Here is a 12,373-nt window from a genome sequence, read left to right as displayed (position 1 = left end):
CGCAATGTGCTAAAAACATTATGGATGCACACAACCCAAAAAAAAGAAGAAAAATCGAACGATCCGCCTACAGTGATCAATTCTTTGAAAGCCCAAATTCTTCACAAGCGACGCCTTCAGAAAGGAAACAGTGCACAAGCGTCGTCGCCGCCCAATCATAGGTGTTTTCACCCTGGAGAAAATCCGCGCTCTAAAAAACAATGCCTTCAACAAGGTCAACACCTGAAGTCCAAATTCTCCACAAGTGTCATTGCCGCCCGATCATAGGTCTTAAGTTTTCACCCTGAAGAAAATCCGCGCTTAAAAATACAATGCCTTCAACAAGCTCACTGCCAGACACAACCAATTAAGGTCAAACCTTGGGTTTTCACCCTGAAAGCTAAGACTCTGTACTCCTCCTGTGTGGTTGCCCCCACTTACCGATGCCGTTGCTACAAGTCACGAAACACCAAGCAAAGTCATCATCGCCTGGAAGATTCGATCCTCCATTACTAAGCGTCAGACCTTAGCCACCATGACCTTCTCCGCTACTGTCTTCACCATGGAAATCGAAATACCGACAATGTCCCATAATGTTAATAGACAACGAAGCTTTGTATCATGCCCTCCTAAAGCCACACAGGTTGAAATAGGGGCGGGTACGACCAAATCCAATCTGATCCAGCAATCTACAGGCGTCAAGCACCCAAAGAAGATCTCCGGCAGAGCCTTCCGGAACTCATCAATGACTAGATCAAAGAGGGCCGGCATCAAGCAGAACACCGTCTTGGCGCTAGAAGAACCCTAGGACCGCCTCCATTATTGAAGCAAACTAGTAGGCCCCCACGCCGCGGGTCCGAACAAATGAGGAGAAGGCAACTGCGGCGCCGCTTGCGCGAACGCGCCACTCGCCCTGCCTCGCCGCTTCGGCTCGCGCTAGGACACGACACGAAGGGACACGACAACCATCACCACGATCTCCCAGCGGCAACCGAAAGGTAGCGGTGAGCCACAACCTAGGGTTTCCAAAAGATCCCCCAAATCCACGCACCTCTGCCGCCATCTCGTCGTCACGGGGACCTCCTTCGACGAACCCGGGCTCAGGATTCCGTGATCCACCGCTCCTAGGCACCGCCACAAGGAGCCTCCTCAGATCCATCATCCCTGGCGGAGGGGGCGCAATCACCGCCATGTCCGGAGCCGTCGTGCTACTTGTGAGCTGCGTTGGGATTTTCCCTGAAGAGGAGAGGAGATACAACACAGTAGAGATAAGTATTTGCCTCAGTGAGAACCATGGTATCAATCTAGTAGGAGAATCACGCAAAGCCTTGTGAACAACACCTGCACACACAAAAATCAATACTTGCACCCAACGCGGGCAAGAGGGTTGTCAATCCTATTGAACTCGTTACTTGCAAGGATCAAATCTCGTATAGGTAGATGGATAAATTGCAAAACAAAATAAAAAGAAATAAAATTGCATCGAAGGAATTTAGATTTATATATATGATTAAAGTAGGTCCGCGGGCCATAGTTTTCACGAGAGGCTTCTCTCTTGAACACATAGCATACCGTGGGTGAACAAATTACTGTTAGGCAATTGATAGAAAATCACATAGTTATGACGATATTCAAGGCAATGATCATGTATATAGGCATCACGTCCGAGACAAGTAGACCAACTTATGTCTGCATTTACTACTATTACTCCACCAATCGACCGCTATCCAGCATGCATCTATGGTATTAAGTTCATGAAAAACAGAGTGACCCCTTAAGCAAGATGGCATGATGTATACAAAGTAAACCCAATCAATATGAATAAACCATGTTGTTTTACCCTTAATGGCAACAATACAAGTACATGTCTTGTCCCCTTCTGTCACTAGGATATAGAGCACCACAAGATTGAACTCATTACAAAGCACCTCTCCCACTGAAGATAAATCAATCTAGATGCCAAACCAAACCGATAGATCGGAGAGAAGTACAAAGCTATAAAAGTCATGCATAATAAAGTTCAGAAAAGACTCCATTACTTATCATAAATATTCAGATCATAAACCCACAATTCATCAGATCCCAACAAACACACCGCAAAAGAATATTACATCGGATAGAACTCCAAGAACATCAAGGAGAACATTGTATTGAAGATCAAAGAGAGAGAAGCCATCTAGCTGAAGGAAATATGCCCTAGAGGCAATAAAGTTGTTATTTAAAATATTTCTTTATATCATGATAAATGTTTATTATTCATGCTAGAATTGTATTAACCGAAAACTTGATACATGTGTGAATACATAGACAAAAACACCGTGTCCCTAGTAAGCCTCTACTAGACTAGCTCGTTAATCAAAGATGGTTAAGTTTCCTAACCATAGACATGTGTTGTCATTTGATGAACGGGATCACATCATTAGGAGAATGATGTGATGGACAAGACCCATCCGTTAGCTTAGCATAATGATCGTGCAGTTTTATTGCTATTGCTTTCTTCAATGTCATATACATATTCCTTTGACTATGAGATTATGCAACTCCCGGATACCAGAGGAATACCTTGTGTGCTATCAAACGTCACAACGTAACTGGGTGATTATAAAGATGCTCTACAGGTATCTCCGAAGGTGTTTGTTGGGTTGGCATAGATCGAGATTAGGATTTGTCACTCCGAGTATCTAAGAGGTATCTCTGGGCCCTCTCGGTAATGCACATCATAAGAAGCCTTGCAAGCAATGTGACTAATGAGTTAGTTGCGGGATGATGTATTACGGAACAAGTAAAGAGACTTGCCGGTAACGAGATTGAACTAGGTATGAAGATACCGACGATCGAATCTCGGGCAAGTAACATACGGATGACAAAGGGAACAAAGTATGTTGTCATTACGGTTTGACCGATAAAGATTTTCGTAGAATATGTAGGAGCCAATATGAGCATCCAGGTTACCCTATTGGTTATTGACCGGAGAGGTGTCTCGGTCATGTCTACATAGTTCTCGAACCCGTAGGGTCCGCACGCTTAATGTTCGATGATGATTTTATATTGTATGAGTTATGTGATTTGCTGACCGAATGTTGTTCGGAGTCCCGGATGAGTTCACGGACATGACGGGGAGTCTCGAAATGGCCGAGAGGTAAAGATTCATATATAGGACGATGATATTCGGACACCGGAAGTGTTCCGGGATGTACCGGGTACATATCGGGTCACCGAAAGGGGTTCCGGGCACCCCCCGGCAAAGATATGCGCCTATGGGCCGAAAGGGACAGACCAGCCCCTAGTGGGCTGGTGTGCCCCCATATAGGCCGAATGGGAGGAGAAGGAAGGAGGGGAAGGAAGAAGGAAAGGGGAGGATTCGGCCTCCCCTTTTCCTTCTCTCCCCCCTCTCTTTCCTTCCCCCTCCGACACTTATGGAAGGGGGGAGGCCAACTTGTGGGAGGGGCCCAAGTAGGATTACTCCTACTTGGGGCGCCCCTTGCTGCCCCTCTCCCTCTCCCACCTATATATGTGTGTGTGTGTGTGGGGGGGGGGGCACCGCTAGAATACATAACATTGATTCCTAGCCATGTGCGGCGCCCCCCTCCACAGTTTACGCCTCCGTTCATATTCACGTAGTGCTTAGGCGAAGCCCTACACGGATCACTTCACCATCACCGTCACCATGCTGTCGTGCTGACAGAACTCTCCCTCGACACTTTGCTGGACCAAGAGTTCGAGGGACATCATCGAGCTGAACGTGTGCAGAACTCGAAGGTGATGTACGTTCGGTGCTTGATCGGTTAGAACGAGAAGAAGTTCGACTATATCAACCGTGTTATCAAACGCTTCCACTTTCGGTCTACGAGGGTACATGGACACATTCTCCCCCTCTCGTTGCTATGCATCTCCTAGATAGATCTTGCGTGAGCGTAGGAAAATTTTGAAATTGCATGCTACGTTTCCCAATAGTGGCATCAGAGCCAGGTCTATGCGTAGATGATATGCACGAGTAGAACACAAAGAGTTGTGGGCGGTGATAGTCATACTGCTTACCACCAATGTCTTATTTCGGCGGTATTGTTGGATGAAGCGGCCCGGACCAACCTTACATGACCACGTTCATGAGACCGGTTCCATCGACAGACATGCAACTAGTTTTGCATAAAGGTGGCTGGCGGGTGTCTGTTTCTCCTACTTTAGTTGAATAAAATTTGACTGTGGCAATCCTTGTTGAAGGTTAAAACTGCAAACTTGATAAATCACCGTTGTGGTTTTGATGCGTAGGTAAGAACAGTTCTTACTAGAAGCCCGTAACAGCCACGTAAAACTTGCAACAACAAAGTAGAGGACGTCTAACTTGTTTTTGCAGGGCATGTTGTGATGTGATATGGTCAAGACATGATATACGTTATTGTATATGATGATCATGTTTTGTAAAAGTTATCGGCAACTGGCAGGAGCCTTATGGTTGTCGCTTTATTGTATGAAATGCAAACGCCATGTAATTGCTTTACTTTATCACTATGCGTTAGCGATAGTTGTAGAAGCAATAGTTGGCGAGATGACCACGATGCTACGATGGAGATCAAGGTGTCAAGCCGGTGACGATGGAGATCATGACGGTGCTTTGGAGATGGAGATCAAAGGCACAAGATGATGATGGCCATATCGTGTCACATATTTTTATTGCATGTGATGTTTATCTTTTGTGCATCTTATTTTGTTTAGTACGGCGGTAACATTATAAGATGATCCCTTACTAAAATTTCAAGGTATAAGTGTCCTCCCTGAGTATGCACCGTTGCGACAGTTCGTCGTGCTGAGACACCACATGATGATCGGGTGTGATAAGTCTACGTTCACATACAACAGGTGCAAGACAGTTTTGCACATGCGGAATACTCGGGTTAAACTTGACGAGCCTAGCATGTACAGACATGGCCTCGGAACACTGGAGACCGAAAGGTCGAACATGACTCATATAGTAGATATGATCAACATAGAGATGTTCACCATTGAAGACTAATCCATCTCACGTGATGATCGGACATGGTTTAGTTGATTTGGATCACGTAGATGTCTATCTAAGTGGGAGTTCTTAAGTAATATGATTAATTGAATTGAATTTATCATGAACTTAGTCCTGATAGTTTTTGCATATCTATGTTGTAGATCAACGGTCCGTTCTACCGTTCCCTTGAATTTTAATGTGTTCATAGAGAAAGCTAAGTTAAAAGATGATGGTAGCAACTTGTCGGAGTAATTTACCGCGGGTACCCCGAAGACGGCGAGACAATATTTCAAGACATCGGAGCTAGCAAAACCCCTCAGTCCGATGATACGTCTCCAACGTATCTATAATTTTTGATTGCTCCATGCTATATTATCTTCTGTTTTGGACATTATTGGGCTTTATTATTCACTTTTATATTATTTTTGGGACTAACCTATTAACCGGAGGCCCAGCCCAGAATTGCTGTTTTTTGCCTATTTCAGAGTTTCGCAGAAAAAGAATATCAAACGGAGTCCAAACGGAATCAAACCTTCGGGAACGTGATTTTCGGAACGAACATGATCCAGAGGACTTGGACCATACGTCAAGAAAGCTACCAGGAAGCCACGAGGTAGGGGGGTGCGCCTACCCGCCGGGCGCGCCCTCCACCCTCGTGGGCCCCATGTTGCTCCACCGACGTACTCCTTCCTCCTATATATACCTACGTACCCCCAAACATCAGATACGGAGCCAAAAACCTAATTCCACCGCCGCAACCTTCTGTACCCACGAGATCCCATCTTGGGGCCTGTTCCGGAGCTCCGCCGGAGGGAGCATCAATCACGGAGGGCTTCTACATCAACACCATAGCCTCTCCGATGAAGTGTGAGTAGTTTACCTCAGACCTTCGGGTCCATAGTTATTAGCTAGATGGCTTCTTCTCTCTTTTTGGATCTCAATACAATGTTCTCCCCCTCTCTCATGGAGGTCTATTCGATGTATCTTCTTTCGTGGTGTGTTTGTTGAGACCGATGAATTGTGGGTTGATGATCAAGTTTACTAGATTGATCTTTCTTGCAATGGGAGAAGTGCTTAGCTTTGGGTTCAATCTTGCGGTGTCCTTTCCCAGTGACAGTAGGGGCAGCAAGGCACGTATTGTATTGTTGCCATCGAGGATAACAAGATGGGTTTTTTTTATCATATTGCATGAATTTATCCCTCTACATCATGTCATCTTGCTTAAAGCGTTACTCTGTTCTTGTGAACTTAATACTCTAGATGCATGCTGGATAGCGGTCGATGTGTGGAGTAATAGTAGTAGATGCAGGCAGGAGTCGGTCTACTTGTCTCGGACGTGATGCCTATATACATGATTATACCTAGATATTCTCATAACTATGCTCAATTCTGTCAATTGCTCAACAGTAATTTGTTCACCCACCGTAAAATACTTATGCTCTTGAGAGAAGCCACTAGTGAAACCTATGGCCCCCGGGTCTATTTTCCATCATATTAATCTTCCAACACTTAGTTATTTCCGTTGCTTTTATTTTACTTTGCATCTTTATCATAAAAATACCAAAAATATTATCTTATCATATCTATCAGATCTCACTCTCGTAGTGATCGTGTAGGGATTGACAACCCCTTATCGCGTTGGTTGCGAGGATTTATTTGTTTGTGTAGGTGCGAGGGACTCGCGCATAGCCTCCTACTGGATTGATACCTTGGTTCTCAAAAACTGAGGGAAATACTTATGCTACTTTGCTGCATCATGCTTTCCTCTTCAAGGGAAACCAACGCAGTGCTCAAGAGGTAGCAAGAAGGATTTCTGGCGCCATTGCCGGGGAGGCTTAGGCAAAGTCAAGTCAAGATTTGGACTCCCGACAACGAGCCATTTCTGGCGCCGTTGCCGGGGAGGTCTACGCAAAAGTCAACATACCAAGTACCCATCACAAACCCTTATCTCCCGCATTACATTATTTGCCATTTGCCTCTCGTTTTCCTCTCCCCCACTTCACCCTTGCCGTTTTATTCGCCCTCTCTTTTTGTTCACCTCTTTCTCGCTTGCTTCTTGTTTGCTCGTGTGTTGGATTGCTTGTTTGTCACGATGGCTCAAGATAATACCAAATTATGTGACTTTATCAATACCAACAATAATGATTTCCTTAGCACTCCGATTGCTCCTCTTACCGATACTGAATCTTGTGAAATCAATGCTGCTTTGTTGAATCTTGTCATGAAAGATCAATTCGCCGGCCTTCCTAGTGAAGATGCCGCTACTCATCTAAATAGCTTCGTTGATTTGTGTGATATGCAAAAGAAGAAAGATGTTGACAATGATATTGTTAAATTGAAGCTATTTCCTTTTTCGCTTAGAGATCGTGCTAAAGCTTGGTTTTCGTCTTTGCCTAAAAATAGTATTGATTCTTGGAATAAGTGCAAAGATGCTTTTATCTCTAAGTATTTTCCTCCCGCTAAGATTATCTCTCTTAGAAACGATATTATGAATTTTAAGCAACTTCATCATGAACATGTTGCACAAGCTTGGGAGAGGATGAAATTAATGATACGTAATTGCCCCTCGCATGGTTTGAATTTGTGGATGATTATACAAAATTTTTATGCCGGATTGAATTTTGCTTCTAGAAACCTTTTAGATTCGGCTGCGGGAGGCACTTTTATGGAAATCACTTTAGGAGAAGCTACTAAACTCCTAGATAATATTATGGTTAATTATTCTCAATGGCACACTGAAAGATCTACTAATAAAAAAGTGCATGCGATAGAAGAAATTAATGTTTTGAGTGGAAAGATGGATGAACTTATGAAATTATTTGCTAGTAAGAGTGTTTCTTCTGATCCTAATGATATGCCTTTGTCTACTTTGATTGAGAATAATAATGAATCTATGGATGTAAATTTTGTTGGTAGGAATAATTTTGGTAACAACGCATATAGAGGAAACTTTAATCCTAGGCCTTATCCTAGCAATTCCTCTAATAATTATGGTAATTCCAACAACAATTCTTATGGAAATTTTGATAAGATGCCCTCTGAATTTGAGACTAGTGTTAAAGAGTTTATGAATTCACAAAAGAATTTCAATGCTTTGCTTGAAGAGAAATTGCTTAAAGTTGATGAATTGGTTAGGAACGTTGATAGAATTTCTCTTGATGTTGATTATTTAAAACTTAGATCTATTCCTCCTAAGCATGATATCAATGAGTCTCTCAAAGCCATGAGAATTTCCATTGATGAGTGGAAAGAAAGAACCGCTAGGATGCGTGCTAAGAAATATTGCTTTATGAAAGCGTGTTCTTCTAGTTCTTATGGAAATAATGTGACGCCCCCGATTTGACCGTACACTAATCATGCACGCAAATGTGTACGATCAAGATCAGGGACTCACGGGAAGATATCACAACACAACTCTACAACATAAATAAGTCATACAAGCATCATAATACAAGCCAGGGGCCTCGAGGGCTCGAATACAAGTGCTCGATCACAGACGAGTCAGCGGAAGCAACAATATCTGAGTACAGACATAAGTTAAACAAGTTTGCCTTAAGAAGGCTAGCACAAAAGTAGCGACGATCGAAAAGGCAAGGCCTCCTGCCTGGGACCTCCTAACTACTCCTCGAAGCCGAACTCCATGTAGAATCATCCTCGGGATCTCTAGCTCCTGGACTCCAGCATCTAGTTGCGACAATCAGGTATAGAAAGGGGAAAAGAGAGAGAAAAGCAACCGTGAGTACTCATCCAAAGTACTCGCAAGCAAGGAGCTACACTACATATGCATGGGTATATGTGTAAAGGGCCATATCAGTGGACTGAACTGCAGAATGCCAGAATAAGAGGGGGATAGCTAATCCTGTCGAAGACTATGCTTCTGACCATCTCCATCTTGCAGCAAGTAGAAGAGAGTAGATTGAAGTCCTCCAAGTAGCATCGCATAGCATAATCCTACCCGGGGATCCCCTCCTCGTCACCCTGTTAGAGAGCGACCACCGGGTTATATCTGGCACTTGGAAGGGTGTGTTTTATTAAGTATCCAGTTCTAGTTGTCATAAGGTCAAGGTACAACTCCGGGTCGTCCTTTTACCGAGGGACACGGCTATTCGAATAGATAAACTTCCCTGCAGGGGTGCACCACATAACCCAACACGCTCGATCCCATTTGGCCGGACACACTTTTCTGGGTCATGCCCGGCCTCGTAAGATCAACGCGTCGCAGCCCCACCTAAGCACAACAGAGCGGTCAGCACGCCGGTCTAATCCTAAGCACGCAGGGGTCTGGGCCCATCGCCCTATGCACACCTGCACGTTGCGAACGCGGCCGCGAGCAGACCTAGCAACCCACACGATCACGGCGGTTACGTCAAAGCGGTCCAACACGGCGCGCGCCACTCAGTCGCTGACGTCACGAAGGCTTCGGCTGATACCACGACGCCGGGATACCCATAACTACTCCCGCGTAGATGGCTAGTGCGTATAGACCAAATGGCCAGACTCAGATCAAATACCAAGATCTCGTTAAGCATGTTAAGTATCTGCGAACGCCGACCAGGGCCAGGCCCACCTCTCTCCTAGGTGGTCTCAACCTGCCCTGTCGCTCCGCCACAAAGTAACAGTCGGGGGCCGTCAGGAACCCAGGCCCACCTCTACCGGGATGGAGCCACCTGTCCTTTCAGCCCCCTCATCAGAATCACTTGCGGGTACTCAACGAGCCGACCCGACTTTAGTCACCACATGTGTCATGTATATAATGTATATAGTATATACCCGTGATCACCTCCCGAAGTGATCACGGCCCAGTAGTATAGCATGGCAGACGGACAAGAATGTAGAGCCACTGATGGAACACTAGCATCCTATACTAAGCAGTAGGATAGCAGGTAAGGGTAACAACTGTAGCAACAATGACAGGCTATGCATCAGGATAGGATTAACGGAAAGCAGTAATATGCTACACTACTCTAATGCAAGCAGTATAGAGAAGAATAGGCGATATCTGGTGATCAAGGGGGGGGGGGCTTGCCTGGTTGCTCTGGCAAGTAGGAGGGGTCGTCGACTCTGCAGTCGAACTGGGCAGCAGCAGTGTCGGTCTCGTAGTCTGCCGGAAAGAAGAGGGGGGGAGAAACAGTAAATACAATGCAAACATAAGCATGACGATGCGTGACATGACAATGAGCAGTGCGAGGTGTGTCCTAACGCGACAGTAGGTGGTACCGGCGAAGGGGGGGAACATCCGGGAAGTATTCCTGATGTTTCGCGTTTTCGGACAGACGGACCGGAGGGGGAAAGTTGCTAGTTCCATAGGTTAGGGAGGTGTGGTGGACGAACGGATTGCGTATTCGGATTCGTCTCGTCGTTCTGAGCAACTTTCATGTAGAAAACATTTTCATCCGAGTTACGGTTTAAAAGATATGAATTTTCGAAGATTATTTGAATTTCTGGAATTATTTGAATTTAGCAAAAATGAATTATGACGTCAGCATGAGGTAATGCTGACGTCAGCAGGTCAACAGGTCGGCTGACTAGTCAAACCAGACAGGTGGGTCCTACCTGTCATAGACAGTGGACTAATCAGAAGATTAAATAAACTAAAATTAGATTAATTAACTACTGGACCCCACCTGTCATAGTCTAATTATCTAAACTAATTAGTTTTAATTATTAAAATGTTTAAATTATCGGATTAAGTGGTGGGGCCCGCACGTCAGTGGCTGGGGCCTGCCCAGTCAGCAGTTGACTGGGTCAACCCAGTCAACTGGGACCCACGGGGCCCACTGGCAGTGGCTCTGGGGTGGCCCCAGGCCAGCCACGTCGGTGGCCGGCGCCGGAGCGACTCCGGCGACCAAAACAGAGGCGGCGCCTCGCCGGAGTTGGCCGGAATCGCGCTACGGGGCTCGGGGAGGAGCGGGGCTAGGCTCATTCAAAGGAGCTCGCAGCGCCGCATCCAGTGGTGGCCGTAGCTTCGCCGGACTTGGCCGGAATCGGCGCCGGCGAGCGGCGGAGGCGGCGGCGCGCACGGGTGCCCGACGGAAACGGGGCTACGGCGTGCTATCGAGCAAGCGGAGGGGCTGGGGAGCATCTACACGCTGTGGGGAGTGCAACGGGCTTGAGCCCGTGACCAAAAGGTCACCGGAGACCCGCCGGCGACGAGCTCCGCGGCGCTGCGTTCGGGCGCGCGTGGGGAAGCAGCTAGGGGGCGTGCGAGAGCGAAATGACAAGGGAGGAGGGGGAGAAGCTCACCGCGCGGCACACGGAGGCCGGTGAGAGGCTTAGGAGCAGCAGCAGTCGCCGGAGTCGAAGAAGACGGCGGCGACCCGAGGAAGAAGGCGACGGCGTTGGGGGTGATGTAGGGGGTCCCGGCTCGAGCAGGTGGTCGGGGAGGACGGGCTCGACGCGGCGGAGCTCGTGGACACGTCGGGGAGGGGAACGGGGCTCGGTGGCCGCGTGAACGACGGAGAACGGCGGCGACCGCGTCGGTCTCCTCTCCAGAACGAAGGAGAGGGTGAGGGGAGAGGTGGATCTGGGGGAGGGGGCGCAGAGGCCGAGAGGGGCAAGTGGGAGGGATGGGCGGAGGCCGAGGCGTCGGGGCGGCCTTATCCTCCTCCGTCGCCGACGAGGTGGTGCGGCGGGGACCTGCCCCTGTTCCGACCCCGGTCGGGGGAACAGGGAAGGGGAGGGCGACCCGGGGAGGTGGGCTAGGCCGGCTGGGCCTGGGGTCGGCCCAGTTGGGCCAGGGTCCAGTGGGGGGGAAGGGGGTTTCTCTTCTTCTCTTTTTGTTGTTGTTTTCTCCCCTGTTGCATTTTCTTTTCTTTTTATTTATTTTCTTTTCTGTTTTAATTCATTTAAAAGTATTTAGGCATTTTATAAAAATGTGTTTTCTCCACAATAATTATCAGTGCAATATCTGGCATGGCCCGAACATTTTTGTTTAAATTTTTGAAAACTTTTATTTTCCACTTTAAATTTAATTAAGTTTGAATTAGGAGTTGAAAAGAAATGTGATTCCAATGTGATCAAGCCCTGTTTAGCAACATGATTAGCTTAATCACAGAGAGTTACTGTAGCATGATTCTCGGGGTGTTACAAATCTCCTCCACTACAAGAAATCTCGTCCCGAGATTTAAGCGGTGGAGTAAGGGGGGGAGTGTTGGTAGCGAAAATCTAACGAGTCTTCTCGGTCTTGGTTGCCCTTTCGAAGAGGTTGATCCCTTTCGTTGATGTCTTCAATTCTCTGCTTCAAGTCACCATGATCAAGTCGTCATCCTTTCTTCGGGATCTCCAACGTACTTACGAATAGGTAAGGGGCAGCTCGGCTATGACAGAATGCTTATGAGGGAAAACAACCTGGGGTTAACCCATGAATGAGCATAAGATTATCTCTAGAGTTGAACATAT

The sequence above is a fragment of the Triticum aestivum genome, chromosome 2D (assembly GCF_018294505.1).
Source record: "Triticum aestivum cultivar Chinese Spring chromosome 2D, IWGSC CS RefSeq v2.1, whole genome shotgun sequence".
NCBI lineage: Eukaryota > Viridiplantae > Streptophyta > Magnoliopsida > Poales > Poaceae > Triticum > Triticum aestivum.
This window is presented reverse-complemented; position numbering follows the sequence as displayed.